A 19,422-nucleotide genomic window follows, 5' to 3' on the forward strand; every position below is an offset into this window, starting at 1 on the left:
CTCCAGTTGTTTCCAATTGTCCTATGCCCACTTAAACCCTCATACCTTTATTCCCTTTACCCCTTCATATCACCTATGTTCTAATATTCTTCCCTCCCTTAAGATCTTTCATCCTGCCAGGTGTGGGTGGCACACAGTTTTAATCCCAGCACTCGGGAGACAGAGGCAGGTAGATCTTTGTGAGTTTGAGGCCAGCCTGGTCTACAAAGTGAGTTCTAGGACAGCTAAGACTGTTACACAGAGAAACTCTCTTGAAAAACAAACAAACAAACAAATACCCCCAAACAAACAAACAAACAAACCCTAAAAGATCTTTCTTCCCCACCCTGTGGTCCCCTTTCTAGTTTCCTGGATTCTACAGGTATTCCAAGTTAAACACACAGACCTAAAGATTTGATGCTGGAATCAATTCATACATGCATGAGAACTTGCAACCTCTGTCTTTTTGGGTCTGGGTCACCTCACCCATCAACATAACTTGTTCCAGTTTTCTCTGTCCCTTTACCTGCAAATTTCATAATTTAATTTTTCTGAAAACTGCCCCTTGTGTGTATGTACTGGATTTTCCTTACCTACTTATCAGTTGGTGGATATCTAGACTGATTCCATTTCCTGCCTGTTTGGAATAGAGCAACAATGAACAACGTCTGTAGTAGGAAACAGACTCCTAGGTTATACGGTAGGTATATTTCTAGCTTTTTAAGGAACCTCCACACTGATTTCCATGACAGCTGTATGAGTTTCCTTTTCAACAGCCCCATTTCCCTAGACCCTCACCAGGACTAGTTGTTTCTTAGTCTTAGCCATTCTGACTTGAGAGAGGTGAAATCTCAAGGTAGTTTTTGCGCTTCCTTGAGGGCTAAGGATGTTGAACGCTTTTAAGAATGTTCATCAGTCTTTTGAGTTTCCTCTTCTGAGAACCCTGTTCAGTTCTGTAGCCCATTTTAAAATTGTGTTGTTGCCTGTTTTCCTGTTGTTTAGGTTTTTTAGTTCTTTATATATTCTAGACAGTTATCATCTGTCAGATGTATAGCTAGCAAAGAGTTATGTAGGCTGCCTCTTGGGTTAACTAACAGTTTCTTTTGATGTACAAAAGCTATTTTCTTTGCAAGCGGGATCCTATTCAGAAGTTCCTTATCTTTGCCTACACCCTGAAGAGGACTCCCTACTCTCTTCTCTAGAAGTTTCAGAGTTTCAATTTTAACAGTGTGCTCTTCGATCCAACCCAAATGGAGCTTTGTGTAGGGTGAGATATAAGGATCAGGTTTCTTTCTTCTACCTGTAGGCAGCCAGTTGAGGAGGAGGGGTTGCAAAGATTGTAAGTGCCAGAGACTGAGGAAGGCTGACGTGAAACAGCGTCTTCTGAACATGACAGGACCACCGAGCTCATGATCTCACAGCAGCTGTGTAAGACCAGTATAAGAACAAGACAGTCAACTTTCCAGTGCAGCTGGGGAGGAGCTCACTAGCCCCATCCCTAGTTGAGAAGTTATTAACAGCTCATGGGTACTTAGGAAGGAGAATCAGTTTTCTTTAAAAAGTGTGACTCCTGTTTTGTTGGTCCTATACCCACGAGTATGTGAGCAACACAAATCAGACTTGGTGCTCAGTAGAAAGGAGGAGAAAGAGAAGGAGGAGGAGGAGGAGAAAGAGGAGGAAGAGGAGGAGGAGGAGGGATGGTGGTGGTGGTGGTGGTAGTGTTGGTTAGTGGGAGGTGTAAGAGGGTGGTGAGTGAAATCAGAAAATGTTGAGAGAGGAATAGGCATGTGTGTGAATGTGGTCACATTGTATGTATGTATATGTACACATGCCACAGCACAGATGTGGAGGTCAAAGAACATCCTGTGAGAGCCTGCTCCCTGAATCTACCATGTCTGTTCTAGAGATTGAATTCACAGGTCATCAGGCTTGTCAGTAAAAGCCCTTACCAGCTGAGCCATCACCAGCCACCCCACCCCCTTTTTTCTCCTTACGTTTGTTCGTTTGCTTTTATGAGACAGAAGCCTAGCCTGGCTTCGAACTTAAAGCAGTCTTCTTGCCTCAGCTCTTCTAGGATTGCAGGGGTGTACCATCGTACATGAATATTTCTTTATCTTCTTCATGCTTTTTAATTGATTCCCAGCAATAAATAAAGGCCGTGTGAATCAAAGTCTGCTGTCTCTTGTTATTTCTTTTCTTGCACGCTTGGTTGCCTGGGAAATAACATGCTGACAGATTAGGAGAAACCCTCTGAGCACTTGAACTAGATGTTTCTGTGTTCCAGCCAGGCTTTAACCAGTTTTTGCACCAGCTCTGTAGAAGGAGACAGAATAACCTTGTCTGTTTCTGTTCTTGTTTTGAGACAGGGTCTCACCGTATAGCCTCTGTTCACTGTTGTTGCAGTCCTCCTGCCTCAGCTTACCGTGTGCTAGACTTAGAAGTTTAGGCTATAACATACCTAGCTTGCCAAGAGTTCTACTTCTGGGTATTTGGGGACAGGCATGAATGGCTCCAGCCTGTCTCCAGGTACATAATATATCACCTCCCATTGTTTGGAATTAGGATTAAGTGTCACTATTTGCCTGTTTGTTCTTTTTCTTTTCTTTCTTTTCTTTTTTTTTTTTAAATCAAATTGGACATACATTATCCTACCCAGTCATCCCTTTATAAACAAATGAAAAGTGTGACTCCAGACAGAGACTGCTGTGCAAATGTCTACCAGAGAGTAAACAGATAGACAGGAAGGGGTAAATTATTTACATATATATATGTATACATATACATATGACTCCCCAAATACTTATGGCTAAATGAAAAGGAATAGAGAGTGAACCTAAAATTCTAGAAAGTTCACACTTCTTCACGGTGACTGGAAACAGATCACTGACTATCTGGGGGGGACAGGGATAGGATTAGGCAAGTTCAGGTCACAAAATGGGGGGGTATTTGGGGGTCTGATGGATGTCATCATTATCTCCGCCACTGTAATGGCTTCTGGGCATACACATATATTAAGATTCATCAAATTGTACACGTAATTTATGCAAATCATTGCATATCAATTATATTTCAGTAAAACTACAGTAAGGAGAGAGAGAGAGACATGTGCATTAATTTTACCTTGTCCCTGTGGACCTTTCAACTGACAAACCTGTGTGCTTCATGTTCCTTCCTTGGATCCTTCCTTCTTCCAGTCTTTCTTCTCTTTCCACTTGGAGCTGCTAGCACTCGGTGTATCTAACAAATGTTCCAAGAGCCTCTTCTTTGGTGCCAGTCATTTTGTTCTGCAGCATCCCATCTCTGGGCTTTTCACCATTGGAATCTTGTTTCAGGTCAAATACTTAAAAAGGCTGGACAGAACTCCTTTGGCTTTGGAGAAATGAGCATTTGTTCTTTTCTCACAGAATCTGTGCACATGAAAGTTTTGGCCATTTTTTATTAAGCTTAAATGGACAAGTGAAATTGTATAGTGGCCATAAGATGCATGAGTATATGGGCATATTACAGCATTTTGGCTCTTATTCGCAAATCGATGCATCAGCTTTCACAAAACTTTCATGTCATTGGCTATTTTTATAATGACACAGGAACACGGGACATTGTAACATATGCAAATGCCATCATTTGGGTATGCCTTCTTTAATAAGATGGGCTTAATTCCTCACACTTTGTTCTCAAAAGTCACTGAAATGATAAAACATCCATTGAGTCTATTTTTTTTTTCTGTGCAGAATGTGACACACTGAGTTTTTAATGAATTGTAGATAATCCAATGGAAATAAGTAATTGCTATTTTCAAGGTACATTTGGCTGTTTTGCCAAAAGCAAGTCGACTCTCATACTGATGTCAATTGTGTCTGCCTCTTGTCAATGTGGTTTTTCCCTGCACCTATTGGGCCCCTAGGGTGCAATTCAGAAGAGATTTTGTGCCTAAAATGAGTGATGGCCTTTTATGACTGTAATACTCTCTGTCATTTACCAGATGTGTCCCCTGCCCTCTCTCTCAACTTCAGGCACATGGCAGTGTTGATTCTGCTGGATTTGCCAGTGTTTTACAGGAGAACCTTCAGGTAGGAATGGAAGCGCGGAAAAACACGGACAGGAAGGTAGGGCACAATTAGCCCTTACAGCTCCCTTTGTAAGAACTGCTGTATTTTTAAACATACCCATCAGTCAGACTTCCCCAAAACTATGTTATACAGACACCAGAGGTTTATGAGATGTTCAAAGGCGAGTGGCCAAAACAGTAGATTGCCATGCTTAAATAAATAAAGTGGACTAGGCTACTTTTCTTCTGGGTTTCTCAGATTTTCAAATATTGTGATTAGTTTTGAATCTCCAAGATATCTATACTACATGGCATTAGCTAAAGCTATTTCATCATAACGCTTTGTTTTTTTTTTTTAATTTGGAAAATGTCCATTTTCATTTTTTAGAAGTGGAAAATCATCCTAAATAAACTTGGAGAGTTTTTGCTTGTGTGCTGTTTTTGCATATATATTTAATTACAAATTGAAATGGGAGATCTCAAAAAAGTAATCGTAAAGTTATCCAGAGTATCCTATATTCACATATATGTGTGAAGAATGCATATGTATAAAATATGACAATGCATGTATTACATAGAATACTATCTGTGCACAATGCATGCCCTTTTAAATATTAAAAACTCAGTGTCGGATCCATGCTTCATTTCTCTCCTGTCTTCCTCGGTGATGCAGCTAGCTGCTGGGAGCTCATTAGTGTGACAGTCATTTGAAGAGCAGACGGCCCCACATGTCCTCCCTTCTCATTGAAGAATGGGGACCAGAGTGACTAAAGGACTTAGGGAAGATCACACACATTAGGGTCGCTGTCTAGCCAGGCCTGCTCTTCTACCATCTTACATCAGGGAAGGGACAAAATGTATGTTTAAAGTCTTTATAGGGTAGGATGTGGGAGGCTAAGGCAGGGAGATCATGAATTCCAAAGTATCCCTTGGTGACAGAGCGAGTTGGAAACCAGCCTGGTCTACCCTGTTTCAAAACCAACAAAAATGAACAACAACAACAACAACAAAGCCCAAAATACGACGACAGAAAGTTCACTCTGTATTCATAATGACAGCCTGGAACCCCTCGGAAATTCTTTTTGAGTTTTGTTGGCATCATCTTGGGAGTGAGTGCAGGTTCAAGGCCTAGAGAGATGAAAGATAACAGAATGACATTGTGGGGATTGTGAGTGTCAGGGAGAATGTGTTCCCTCTATCCCCTTTGCTTCATTGGTTAGGAGCCTGCAAACCTAACTGATAGGAAACAGCAGAGGAAAAGGCACACACATTCTTTTTATGAGCTTAAAACAGAACAAGCCGAAGAGGTTAAACTTAGGAGTTGATGATGGCATTTAGCAAACTAACTGGATGAGTTTGAGGGTTGTTGCTGTGGGAGAGAGGCAATGAAGTCTGGAAGGGAAGTGGAAGATTTTAGCCAAGGTTGCCTAGGCAGACTCCCCAGGGTGATGGCTCTCTTTCTTGAGGTAAGAGTCTTCATCCTCTTCTGGGGAGCTTGAGAGATACTGCACAATGGGGAACTTATGTCCTGTCTCTAGCAGAATGAAAGGACCAAGGATTCTTCCTGCATCCACTGCTTTCCAGTGGCCTCCGGCTCAACACAGTTCACATGATAGCAAATATGGGCCGTGTCGTGATTCCTAGTGGGGAGCTCTGTGTGTCTCAATTCACTGGCCAATATTTTTCTCATTCATGGTATACTGGCCACGGTTTATGAAGAAAGGTAATCTAGTAAGTGAGCTGTGAGGTTTCCAGGAACATAGAATATTATTAAAAAAAAAAAAAAAAAACCTAATGAAAATAGGAATTGGGAACAGCTGACTACCATGACTAGAATAGTTCTGAGAACACTAGGAAAACTGGATTTGAAGACTATAGCAGCTTCCGAGGAGAGGGAGAAGGGGACCAGAATGTTTACTAGAAGATCCCTAAAAACTCCACATGCCTTAATGTGGTTCCTTGTCAAAGTTCTCATCACTGACAATGACCTTGAGGTTGCTGATGTCTTCCTCCTACTCACGTCATTGTTCCTGAAGACAGGAAGATAACATGTTATACACTTGTTAACGGAAGACACGGCAATGGTTTATCTGAAATTCTGAACTAGTGTCTGAAATAGTGAAGCTACCAGATGTGTCACTGTACATTGTCTTTCAATTACAGTTTATCGCCTCCCTTTTCTTTTTGCTTAAAAGCACTGAGCTTTTACATTAACAAGAACACTTCATTAAGAAGAAAATCAAGCACGATGAAGGAGAACTATCCAACGAATAAATGCAACTGAAAGGTTATAGATTTCTCAATATCCTGAAAATGTTTTCAGGCTGACAAATATTTACAGCTAGGACGTACTGTCCCGTACTTCCAAATGGAGACTACTTCAGTGTCCTCATGTTTCAGATTAGGTGAAAATTACTCAAATATTATTTTAACTTTGCTCCTTGCCATCATTCATTCTTTATGAAGTTTGCCCTCCATTGGATCCCGGGATACAGAGTAAATTCTACTTACAGTTGTCAACCTAACCAGCAGGTGGAGGCAAGGATGAGCATAGTTCATTGATGCAGAATGAGGATGGCTCCCATCTTGGGGAAGGCATGCATGTGTGCCTCCCTAAATAACACCTAAGAAGCCTGGGTATTTTGTAGATTAAAACTGAGGAAGAGAGAGGGTAGACAAGCCAGGTGCTGCTATTGCATTGGCTGACAGAGAGAGCAGGAGACCTTAATTGGTGGTCGGTGGCTTACACATTCAGCTAAAAAGGATGACAAGAAGAAAAGGCTTTTACTGGGATTATTTATTATCCTTGTGGCTTTAGGGAGTCTGCAGAAGCCTGTCCTGACAGGTAGATAGGCCTTAGGTGCTGGCTTTCTCATGCTTCGTGTCTCTAAATCATTTTGTGACCTCATTTTTGTGACATTAATTTTTTTTTTTCCTCATGGCTCTCTTGACTCCTCAGTCAGTCTTTCTTAGGTTCACTTCTATCTGACACTGAGAGTCTGAGGACTCGTAGGTTTGTGTTCCTGGGCCTCTTTCCTGTCACTCCTGTACTGGAATGAATGGTGATGAGAGAAACTGCTGCCACCTGAGCATCAGACTTGGCTGTTCTTGTGTGTCTCAGGTGCCCAGTATATATCTCCTTGTTGTGAACTCTCCAGTCACAGCCAATCATATGCTCAAGGCAGAAAGCTGAACTCCTCCCTCTTGGCTGGGAAATCCTAAAGTTTCAAACTTCTAAGCACCCCTGTCCTTGGCATCCACACTGCAGATTGAAGCAGTTTCCTACCGTGAAAGTGAATCTAATCTCCTATCTTCTTACTTTCTGTAATGTGTAATATGCACAGACCTTTTCTGTCATATGTGGGAGACATTTTGGGCTTCCTCTGTTTATAATCTTTCAATCTCTCCATAGAGCCTGTGATTGGATTCTTGTCATGGTTAATCTTTATTGTCATCGTGACCAGATTTAGAATCAACATCGAAAATCACCTCTGGGAGTGTCTATGAGGCATTTGTAGGGAGGTTTAATTGAATCAGGAAGGCTTCCCTTTATTGTGGAAGACTTAATTCATTGTGGGTGGCAGTATCTTGTGCTGGGATTCCAGACTCAATAAAAAGAAGAAAGTGAACTTAGCAACAAGATTCATCTCTCTCTTTTTTCTTACTGTTGTTCCTGCCTCCTACCTTCTCTACCATGATGGACAGTGCACCTTCCAACCCTCCAACCATGAGCCCGAACAAACCCTTCCTTAAGTTGCCTTTGTCACCCCAACAAGAAAAGAGACTAGCATACTCCTCGTCACCTCATCTCTTCAGTCTCTCTCCACTCCTGGAGATTTTCCCAGGGAAATGTAGTCCAGCAAACCACTCCTCTCTGTCAAGCCTCTCTGGAAATGTTTGCTCCTCTGCCCTAGAGATGCTTTTTGGTTGGACGTGCTGGGAGACTATAGGCCATGCTTCTGGAGACTCACTTTTGCGTGATCATCCTCCAAGATCCTATTGTTGACACCATTCTTTGGACATTGCACAGGTCACATTAATGGTTTTATTAAGAATGTTTGAACTCTGTGAGTATGGAAATCTTAGCTTGTAATTCTTTGTACCCCCAATTTTAAGAACAGAACACATGAAACACTCAAGTATAGCAAAACAGAACAAAGTGTAAACTTTCATGGAAAAATGTGTGTGTGTGTGTGTGTGTGTGTGTGTTTAAAATCCCAGTGAAGATACAAACAAATGGAAAGACATTGTATTTTCATAGAGAAAAATTCAGCTGTACAGAAGGTTTTTTTTTTAAAGGAAATTTATACATGTAGCATGATCTCTACAATAACACTACATTAAAAAAATCTATAGAATGTTGGGTTAGATAAACTGAGTCCAATATTCTCACAGGGAAATGAATTAAAGATTAGGAAAGGAAGAATAATACACAGTGAAAAAGAATACCCTAGATATTTTTGGTAGTGTGTTCACCTGAACCATCCGGGAGAGGTAGTGTGCACCTGTAATTCTTGCACTCAGGAGTGGAAGCTGGCCGTTAGGAGTCAAAGGTTATGCTCACCTATATAGCAAGAGTGAAGCCAGCTTGGGTTACTTAAGATTTTGTCTTAAATGACAATGAGAATGAGAGAAAGACAGAGAGAGGAGAGGAGAATATGAATAGAGTGGGGCATACAATGATGATTGACTATAAGACCAAGACAGCATCAGACCTGTAGGGTTCCATAATTGGTGAAGGGCCAACTGGTCCATTTTGAAAAATCAGTGCTATGTTACACCATGCTTCATGACTATCAATTAAAGAAGCAAATGTGAAAAGTGAAATAGTAAGGGAAAATACTAAGCCATGGAGACAACTTTTCACAGCTTAGTATTAGAATCTTGCCAGCGATGACAAAAAGACATCTATGGGAAAGGCGATTTGCAAATTTAAGAACATATAAATATTTTTACATATAAAGATCAACATAAATAAGTTCAAGAAATAATCACAAATCAGGAATATTTGCGTTATATTTGTGAGGCTGCTCTATCTATCTATTTACGTACTTATCTGTGTATCTATCATCTATGTATCCATGTATCTATCCATCAATCATGCTTGCATGTTTGAGAAAATAGCAGTTGTGGATTAGTTAGTGGGAGCACCTTCTTCTTCCCCTTGTCTTCTGGAGCAGTGTATGCCCTGAGCTTTTCAGGAGGGAGTTTTCTCACATGTGGCTATACAAGCTATTCTGGAGAAGCAGATGAGTGGTCAGATCCTGGCCACTGGTGACTGAAGATTTGTCCTTACCTGGCAACTGCCCTGAGAAACTGTATACAATCAGTAGTACGTCACAGGATAGCCAAAGGCAGCACATTTCCAGGACGCAATAGTTCATATTTCTCCTCCTCTGTTTCCCTAATATTGGCTTATTTTCCCAGCCCTGGGAGAGGGTGTGACTAAAAAAAGAAAAAGAGCTCTGAAAGAGTTTGAGATATGGAAATCTAACTTGGATTTATACCATCTGGTCAATGGAATTACTGACGGTGAGGAAGTTTGTAGTTTGAAGTACAGAATTAAGATTTACAGATGATCCTTGGTGCCAGTGGCAGCGGAAGCTGTGGTGGGCAGCTGGAGGAGCTGGCTTCCAGGCTGTAGCAGGCAGCTGACTTCCCTTAGCAGCTCTACTCCTGCTCACTGAACCTGAAGCAATAGGACGCAGTCATGGAGTACATTCTGCACCATCTGCCTGACTGCCGAGACTCACCCCACCACAGCCTGGAGCAGCTGCTGTCTCTACCCTTGGTCTGGGCCAACCACCTATTTCTGGGTTGCAGTCATGATCAAGACCTTCTGGACAAGGTGATGGAAATGACTGCTGGGACTGAAGTGGAGGAGCTGGTACAGTCTACAACTGGAAGTGAATTACTGAAAAAGCATCAAAGCTAAGGCAGATCTACCACATTTCAACTCCTTGGGACAGACTGGAAGGAAGCCGGGGTGAAGGCAGCGGAACCATGGCAGCTCTTGAGATTCCTGGTATTCGAAGCAGAGAAGCAGCTGGGATGGAAAGGGTTGTGTTTATGGGGGCTTTGAAGAAGTCTTCATTCTTCCAGAAGCTTTTGCTATAAAAGTACAGTAGCATATTTCTGTGTTTATAAATAGTGAACTCTCGGAAATCTTATCAGCAAGCCAAATATTGTTTGAATTGTCTTTCATGTTGCTGTAACAATAACAGGTGATAAAGGTTATAATTTTATTTTCTTTTTTAGCAGAATTACCTTTAATTGTAATTTTGGTTTTTACCTCACCTTAACCCTTTTTTGTTCTTCTGAGGCAAGTCAGATCCTCTATATCCTTATTTGTACCCGAACCCCGCTCTACTTGTACCTCAGCTGATGGCCACGGAAGGACTGTTCACTAATGTTAACCAACTGCACTCAGAGGCCGCTACTCACAGATGTTTGTGTAGGAAATGGGAATCATGTTGTAGGCCTGAGGTAGCCCGGCCAGCTCCCAGAAGAGGCAGCTTGCAAACAAGCATTTGACTTCATTTTAAAATTTGCTGCGGGCTAGAGATGTAGCTCCGTGGTAGAGGGCCTGCTTAGCATCTTTGAGGTTCTGGAGTCGGTCCCCAGTACTGCACAGAGAGGAACAGATAGCTCTTTAGACGAAAACTGTTGGAAGTGCACGTGGCCTTGTCCAGCCAGCACACTGATTTTAGACTCTTCAGGCCTCCCAAGCTAAACATGTTCTCACGCACCCATATTCCCTTCGTTTCTAGATGGCTTTCAGACTTCAGACTTGAAGAACTGCCTCACGCACGTGCAGTCTCTAGATCGTAGGGCAATCCTCCTTCCCTCTCCGATTGTGGCATCGATGTTCTTCCTGTCAGCTGATCTGTCTGTGCTGAAACACCTTCCAATTCCTTCCATTTAGTCTCACCATTCGGTGGGTTCTTGAACTGCGGGCAGCCACGGAGCAGTGTCTGTCAGCAGAGCCCAGGTAGACGCACAGGCGCAGACAAGCTCCAGGCTGTCTTCTGAAATGGCCAGGGCTGCTCCCGTCATACAGCAGAGGTTTAATTCCTGTGTTTTGGGGTAGTTTGAATCTGACCATATGGCGCCTACACCGTTCACTGTCTAAGTCTTCCTGTCTCCACCCCCCTGTCAGAATCACCTCGTTTTTCCCTATGAACTAAATTCTTGATGGAAATCAACTCAGGTTGTGATTTCCTGATTGCCCAGCACTGCGAGCCCTGCAGAAAGCCTTGCGTACTACACGTCACTGGCTTTTAAGGGCGCTGTGTGGCGTTTATTCCAAGTTTTGCATTTATAGTTAGGAAAGAAACCTCACGTGACTGCAATCCACCTACTTTTGCAAGTACTGCTTTAGGATCTAGCTCTTGCATACAGATATACCAATGTGATTTTAGGAGCTAGAGAGTCTGAGTTTAATTTAAAAAATTGTGTGTGTGTGTGTGTGTGTGTGTGTGTGAGTGTGTGTGTGTGTGTGTGTGCATGTGTATACATGCTCACAAGTACCACAGCACAAGTGTGCAGGTCACTTGCAAGAAAGGCAACTCACGTCGAGCTGAGAGACCTAAGTTCAGTCTCCAGAAGCCTCAGAAAAGAGAACTGTTTCCGCACGGTTGTCCTCTGACCTCCACACACAGGCTGCGGCGTACCAACATCATGGGCGCATATACACACAGTAATTAATAAACTTTAAAAGGTGAAAATGATTCTACTTTTAGACTAGCGCTCACGGTCAGGGAATTCAATTGCATATCAAAGAGTGTTTGTAACCTCTAGATTGTAAGCTACTCATTAGACTAAGTTCCGAAATTTACTAATTTCAAATTAAGTAAGGCTAAGCGGAATGAGAGTTTCAACTCAGTTTACCATATTTCAATGTGAACGAAGAGAAACGAGGTGTTTTCTTTGCGGAAAGGCAGAGGCTGAATGCATCCAGATGGGACATGGTGAAGGCCACAGGGAGATGTGCATTTGTCTTTGATCCTGGCAGTGGGCTTCGTCGTCACTTAACATGGCAGCCGCTGCGTCTCGAGGGAAGCGCAGGCCTTCCTGACTGAGGGCCCTCAGCGGCTCTGTGGTTCTGCTGCCTGTCTAGGTGGTGGTGGGACCGATCCTGTGCAGCTGCCCCACAGATGCGGGCTGCATCTCAGGGGAAGGACTCAGTGACCAGAGCTAACAAAAGGCAAGCTGGGGAGAGTCTGCCGATCAATCGGCAGCTGCCTCACTTAGGGGCTAGGGCTGTCCGGTTTGAATGAGAAAGCCACACACCTGCCCGTGGAGTGAAAACGGAGCGAGGGGTTTATGCAAGTGGCTCTCCCACCATTCCTCAACAGAGAGTTTTTGTTTGTTTGTTAGTTTTTTTTTTTTAACTTAAAGTAAATTTTGTTCTTTTACAATTTCATAATGCATTTTGTCTCTTTTCCCCACCATATCGCATTTCCCTCCCATCATTACCAGGCCCACTTCATCCTTAAGAATCTCTTTGCCCACTCATGACCAAACCTTTGGCAGAGTACAGGGAATCATAAGAAAGAAGGGGAGTTAGTCTGATGGGGAAAGGATAGGAGCTCCACAAGGACCAAATATATCTGGGCACAGGGTCTTTTCTGAGACTGACATTCAACCAAGGACCATGTATGGACATAACCTAGAACCTCCACTCAGATGTAGCCTGTGGTAGCTCAGTAACCAATTGGTTTCCCAAAGTGAGGGGAACAGGGACTATTTCTAACAGGAACTCGATGACTGGCTCTTTGGTCTCCCCACCCCCGAAGGGAGGAGCAGTCCTGTTAGGCCACAGAGGAGGGCTTTGCAGCCAGTCCTGAAGATACCTGATAAAACAGGATCAGATGAATGGGGAGGAGGTCCCCCCCATCAGTGGACTTGGAAAGGGGCATGGTGGAGATGAGGGAGGGAGGGAGGGACTGGGAGGGAATGAGGGATCGGGACACGGCTGGGATACAGAGTTAATAAAATGTAACTGATAAAAAAAATAAAATAAAAAAAAAAAAGATAAAACAAAAAAAAAAGAATCTCTTTGCCCTATTTTTTATTTTGTTTAGTGTCCCTCAGAATTTAATCAGGACCGTGTGTGTGATCCTGAGTTTGGAACTACCATCGGAGCCTGGTGGGCTCACCAATGGTTCACAAAGAGACAGCGTGCTTCCCCTACCCAGCATCTGTGAGCTGCTCACAGAACCAAGGGGTTTTTGCTTTGTTTCGGTTTTTGAGACAGGATCTCGCTGTGTAGCCCTGACTGGTCTTCAATATTCTATGTAGATTAGGCTAGCCTCCAGAGTGTTCCAATTAAAGGTATAGGCAACTACGCCTGGTGAGTTTAAAATTCGAGCAAACAGATGAAAGAGAACAATGTTTAGTTGTTTTTCTTCCTGATTATTTTCTAGATGCTTCTGGAGTTACAGAATGGACTCTGCAGGATAGGTGTGGTCCCTCTAAATAACAACACATCTATGCTATTCTTTGGTTTAAAGTTCAGAGTGCCTTAAACATCCAAAGACTTCATTTTATGTTGTAGATATTTTTGCCTTTTACATTTTTTTTTTTTTTTTAATGCTGAGGCTTCAGGCACTGTAGCTGGTCTGAAGGAAGGCTTCTTTAGCCCCTGTGAGCTAAGTGCTCCGAAGAGGTGGCCTGGGAAATGTTTGTTTGTTTGCTTTGTTTTGTTTTTGACTGTGTGTTTTGTAAAGTGATCCACACTAACTTGGTGGTGTGAGAAATCAACTTTACAAATTGCATATTTTAAAATGTTTGCGCTTTGAGAAGTAGGTATGTTCTTTTAATCCTCACCTCATCATTTATTTCTTAGCTGTACAAATCACAACCCTCATACGTGTTTGTTGAATGCACACATGACATAATTGGGGCCAGGAGGCAATGGTTATTGCCACACCATTCCAGTAGCTCTCCCAGGCCTCTTCTCTGTGGCTGTCTATCACTAAGGTCTGTGTATTTTAGAAATTGGAATGTCAACATTATTCTTCTTGGAATAAATGAAGGGACTCTGTGGGCGTGAGTTGTGGCTGGTTGCTAAGAATATCTAATCTGGTTGCATTGCTATAGCAACAGTGTTGCTAGGACTTTAAAGCTTCCCTGCAACCAGTTAGAATTCGTAAGTGAGAGACACTGCTTATCTGGATGGTATTTTTAATGTGATCCTATCTAGCACACGATGGTATGCTAGATGTATCTATCCTATACCTTGAAAAGGAACTGGTACCCACTAATTAAGTATGCCTCAGTTTACTATTTCTTAAGTACATACAATCTATAGTACCAGTGTATTGTTTTCCTAGGCCCTACTTAGTTCAAGGTCATTTCATTAGATTGTTCCAAGGGCTCATTAAGTTTTGAGATGCTCGGTCATCAGTTATCAGTTAGTTAAAAGGTAGAGTATAATTTCATATGTATGTCACAGAATATTTGAGTCACCAAAACTCTTTATCAGTGTTGGTATGTACTCCTTTTTTGAAATAAAAATTGCTTCAGTTTTCTACTTATAGTGGTTAGGTCTCACACTCAGGACAAATGACTAACTGAGGTGCCTATTTAACATATCAAAGCGGATGCTGATGGCCAATATCTGTTACAGAGGCCTGGCTCCTCCCACTGCTCACCCCACCCATACCCTAAACCTCCAGCCCCTGGGCTTCCCTTGGTCTCTTGGTCTCTTGGTCTCCTGGGTTCCTAGGTACTCTCAGTCTGGAACCTTCCAGGTGCCTCTAGCTATGCTCTCCCTTATATCTATAATAACATCTTCTCCTGCATCATACCTAGGAACAGTCATGTCCTCACTTTTTCCATTCAATAGTAATATTTTATCCTCACTCAAAACTCAGCAATTTAGAAAGCATGGAAAAAAAAAATCTCTTGAGAGTTAACTGCTTTTAACATTTTGTAAAATTATGTATTTCTATAGTTTCTAAATAGAAACACACACATATGGTCTTGGCGGTTTTAGAAAAGGCAAAATTATATTTTTCAAATGTTTTATAGCCATCATTTTGTCCTGCTTTGTTTTCATGTAGCCCAGGCTGGACTTAAAGTCTCTATAGTAGAGTCTAGTCTGGAATTTTTGTAAATTAAATTTTTATTTTTTTATATTAATTACAGTTTATTCACTTTGTATCCCAGCTGTAGCTCCCTCCCTCGTTCCCTCCCAATCCCACCTTCCCTCCCTCATCTCCTCTTATGCCCCTCTCCAAGTCCACTGATATGGGAGGTCCTCCTCCCCTTCCATCTGACCCTAGCTTATCAGGTAGTCTGGAAAGTTAAACTTCCTGTTTCCACCTTCTAAGTCTTAAAATTATAGTATTATGCATATGTGCCATCACCCAGCCAGCAGAACTGAAAGCTGTGCCATCATGGGGAGAGATACAGGCATTTGAAGCCGAGGCTTGCAGGTGCTAGGCGGGCACTCTACCATAGCTACACCTCATCTCCAAGATGGATCTCAGGTATGCTCATTCTGGCTCTGGATACTTTCCCTACTTAAACCTCCACTCAAAATACGGACAGACAGTAGTCTACTGAACTTGAAAAGTCACAATGTTTACAGGGCACACCAGATGACAAACATTCTGAAACAGCGATATGAGCTCATGCAAGACAAGTTAAAGTATATAAATGCAGGTTTATTGGAAGCAGCTCTCAGCCCCTGTGTGTGTGAGAGAAACAGAGAGAGAGGAAGAAGAAGAGGAGAGACAGAAAGAGAGAGAGGAGAGGGAGAGGAGAGGGAGAAAGGTAAACCAATGTCTGGATTATAATGTCTGGATTATATAGTGAAGGGGGAAGGGAAGCCCCTGCTCCGGGGATGGAAAGTTTAAGGAAGAGGGTAAGGCATGCCAGCCATCCCCTGCATCAGGTAGGGACCAAGGGATTCTGGGAGTACCTGGAAGGCCAGGTCCACTTTTTTTTTGTAATAGTCCAATAGCTATTTAAATCGCAGACCCCAGGATTTCATGTATACCAGGCTGGCTTCAAACTCCTCTCACTGTTTAGCAAAGGATAACCTTGAACTTCCAAGCCTCCCGCCTCAACTTCAAGAGTGTGTGCATCACAGACCTTTAGTTTAAGGATTGTATAAATTGAAATGTTTGATGATCCTTAAAAATCTCCATTTTTTCCTCATGCTTTTACCTACTAACCTTTTAAGCAAAAGAAGACGATGACTTGTAATGCTGAATTTGATCATGGTCTTTGACGGACAACCTCTGTAAGCTGAAGCCTCTAATTTGGCCCGTCATAAAAAGGAAAGACTAAACCAACACTGAAAAATTAGGGTTGTAAATCATTTTCTGCAGTCTGTAATTGAGTTAACTGGCTCTCCTGATACATGCAGAATGCATGAATCTTTAGAAGCCGGAGCCATTTGGATTCCATCCAAATGTTGGGTTTGCATCCCTCATTAACATGCAGGTCTTCATATGGTTTTTAATGCACCAATTGTCTCAAGTGCATTCCGAAGATGCACTGGAGGAACTTGGGTGAAAGCGCAGCGGTAGCCGCAGCTTTCCATTTTCACGGCATTTCCTATTAACTGGAAACTTTGAAGCGACGGTCGATGGCGCTGAGGGATCCACCCCAATCGCTCTGAGAAGCTTATTCTTCTACCGTTATTTTAGTGTCAAGTGACCCATCAGACCTGATCCTGTGGTATTGAGAACACTCATTTTCTGAATAATTGGATGTGGTGGGTGGAAGAGCAAAGGGGCTGCCGAGACATTCTTTCTTATGTAGGCTTAAGGGGATAGAAAAAAAAAAAGAGAGAGAAGTCCCAGGCTCAGTGTGAGGACAATAGGAGTTCATCAAAATTCTCAGTTATATTTCTCTTGAAAAATAACAAGGAGAAATGTTCAATGCATTCAGTTTTTAAAGAGCTGTGGGTGCCCGTCAGATTCGATGTTTCCGTGTGCAGACTGATGGAACCAGTACAGCATAGCCTAAGGCAAGTGGCCGAAATTAATGATATAAAACACAGGCCAAATGACAGGGAGCCATTTCCCGGACCTAGTGGTTGTGACTAGGAGGAAATGTGAAAGGAAGTACGTTTTGGAGTGAGGACCATACGTGGGGAGGTATTAGTTGCAGGGCACCAATCATATATCAGCTTACAATTAAAATGCCTAATTTTATTTGGGAGAAAACTCTCTTAGGGGCCATTTTGTTAAGAATCAATGTCACAGGAGTTGGGCACACTGTCTTAAGATAAATTGAATCATTCTTTACTGTTTGACAGCTTGTCAGTCCAGAAATCTCCAGTTCAGACCTGAGCTGTTTTCCCTTTTCCAAGACTCAGTACATGAGATGATCTTCTGGGTCATAGCCAGGACTAACCCAAACCAAAGCTCTAAGAACTACACGGCCCCCGGCACCTGTGTGGTTTCTGCTCCTCACATCCTGAGAGGCAGAGGACCTTGAGAGGAAGCAGCGATGTTTCTCCAGTCATGCCCTTCAGTGTTTCAGCTAAGGAAAGCACCTGCACCCTTGTCCCTTCCTCCTAATCACTGATTCACGAGGGGCAGACTTCTCTCATGTCCTCTGGTTCATTGCGTAGAAATAAGTGGAATAGAATAACTGATTTTGAAAGACTGCTGTGGTTTTTCTGTTTGTTTGTTTTACAAAAAAAAGTTTGCTATTTCTACAGTCCTCTACAACCCTCTCTTATAATTCTAAATTTTGCATCTGAGGTTATCTTTTTGATGCATATGTGAAGTGAAGCTGGATCTTTTACATTGGGAGATCCCTGCTCAAATTAGGTCAAGAAGGAGAACAACTATGCATTACTTTTCCCTTCAGCATTTAAGATAAGGCTTCAGAGCCTTTACATTGAATACGTTTAAGGCCTTTGCATATTCTTACATTTAAAGATACAGGCATATACAAGTTCTGTATTTGGAGGAGCTGGCTAGCAATCTACTGCAAACCTTTTCTTATCTTAACACATTACATGAACATTGTATTTCTCAAAAACAAGGTACCAATTCTCCATCACTATACTGCAATGTGAAATATATACACAGAAAACATTTTTTAAAATACATATGTAAATAAAGTTGGGAATATAGCTTTTTCATTTAAAATTAGCACAGGCATATAAAAGTTTTTCCAAAAACCAATATTTTCAGTTAAAAAGTATCATTTATATTTTCCATTAAGAGGCATTTACCTCTGATAAATAAATAAAATAATTCAGGCAACACATAAAATATCCCAAGGGGAAAATTATACTTATTTTTGATGATTGAGTAAATATAGCCAGTTTTTTTTTTGTTTGTTTTTGGTGGTCAAATTAGTTTTTAAAATTTGTTTGAAAGAATAACTTCATTCTCAAAAATGAACTAGGCGGTAAGTTATTTATGAACACAGATTAACGATTATTTTGAGCATAAAAAGGCCATCTGTGCACAGAAAGGTTATAATGGCATGCAACAGAATGATGGTGCCTGCCAGAATCTGACACTGGCTCTTCCCTCTGTTTCAGAGAGAGAGCAAGCTCCTGCCTGGTCTTTTGTTTGCTGCGAGAGCTGAAACATTCTAGGGCCCTCAGTATGGTTCAGCAGTAAAGGGACTTTCCTCCAGCTGGACAACCTGAATTTGATCCTTAGAACCCACACCGTGGAAGGAGAGAATCAACTCCTGCTAGCTGTCTTCAGACCTCCACAAGCATTCATTGCCATGACCTGCATGAGCACACACGCACGCACGCACGCCATGCAAGCATGCTTAGAACAAAAATTAAAACCAAACCATACTTAAAATCTTTAGCCTATAACTTTATGGCTATATATTTCTAGAGAAAATTTGTAAGTGTGCCTGAATGTCTATGTGTTGATGGGCCTGCCTCTGAGATGGTTCTAGACTAGTGAGGCATCCCTTACCTGCTGAGCCATCTGCTTAGCCCTGAAAGTAGTTTTAATGGCCAAATTTGTATGGACTATTCTGTCAGAACAGGCAAGGATGGTAATGAAGTCGTTTGAAGAATGAACGCAGTGATAAAACATCGACTTGAATACAAACCCAGGATGCTATATTAAGAATTCAGAGATTTCTTTTCCCTTTTTACTCCTGTTATTCCCTCCTCCTCCTCCTCCTCCTCCTCTTTCTCCTCCTCCTCCTCTTCCTCCTCCTCCTCCTCCTCTTCTTCCTCCTCCTTTCTCCTTCTCCTCTTCCTTCTTCTTCTTCTTCTTCTTCTTCTTCTTCTTCTTCTTCTTCTTCTTCTTCTTCTTCTTCTTCCTCCTCCTCCTCTTCAGGTTTTTATTCTAAGGTGGGTCTGTTAAGTACACTGTTAGCTGCAGCACAGGCTGTTAGTTCACAGTGGCAAGCAGCATTTTCTCTGGAATGCAGTGGGGCCT

The 19,422-nt window shown here is 42.1% G+C and overlaps 1 protein-coding gene and 1 pseudogene across 3 annotated transcripts in view; both read left to right on the forward strand.

Moving 5' to 3' along the window:
• Ank2 (ankyrin 2) overlaps positions 1–19,422 on the forward strand; it is a 559,246-nt gene that overhangs the window by 213,955 nt on the left and 325,869 nt on the right. The gene's annotated exons all lie outside the window — the stretch shown is intronic.
• Positions 9,603–10,221, forward strand: LOC110555500 (CDKN2AIP N-terminal-like protein; annotated as a pseudogene).

The sequence above is a fragment of the Meriones unguiculatus genome, chromosome 10, assembly GCF_030254825.1.
Source record: "Meriones unguiculatus strain TT.TT164.6M chromosome 10, Bangor_MerUng_6.1, whole genome shotgun sequence".
Classification (NCBI taxonomy): domain Eukaryota; kingdom Metazoa; phylum Chordata; class Mammalia; order Rodentia; family Muridae; genus Meriones; species Meriones unguiculatus.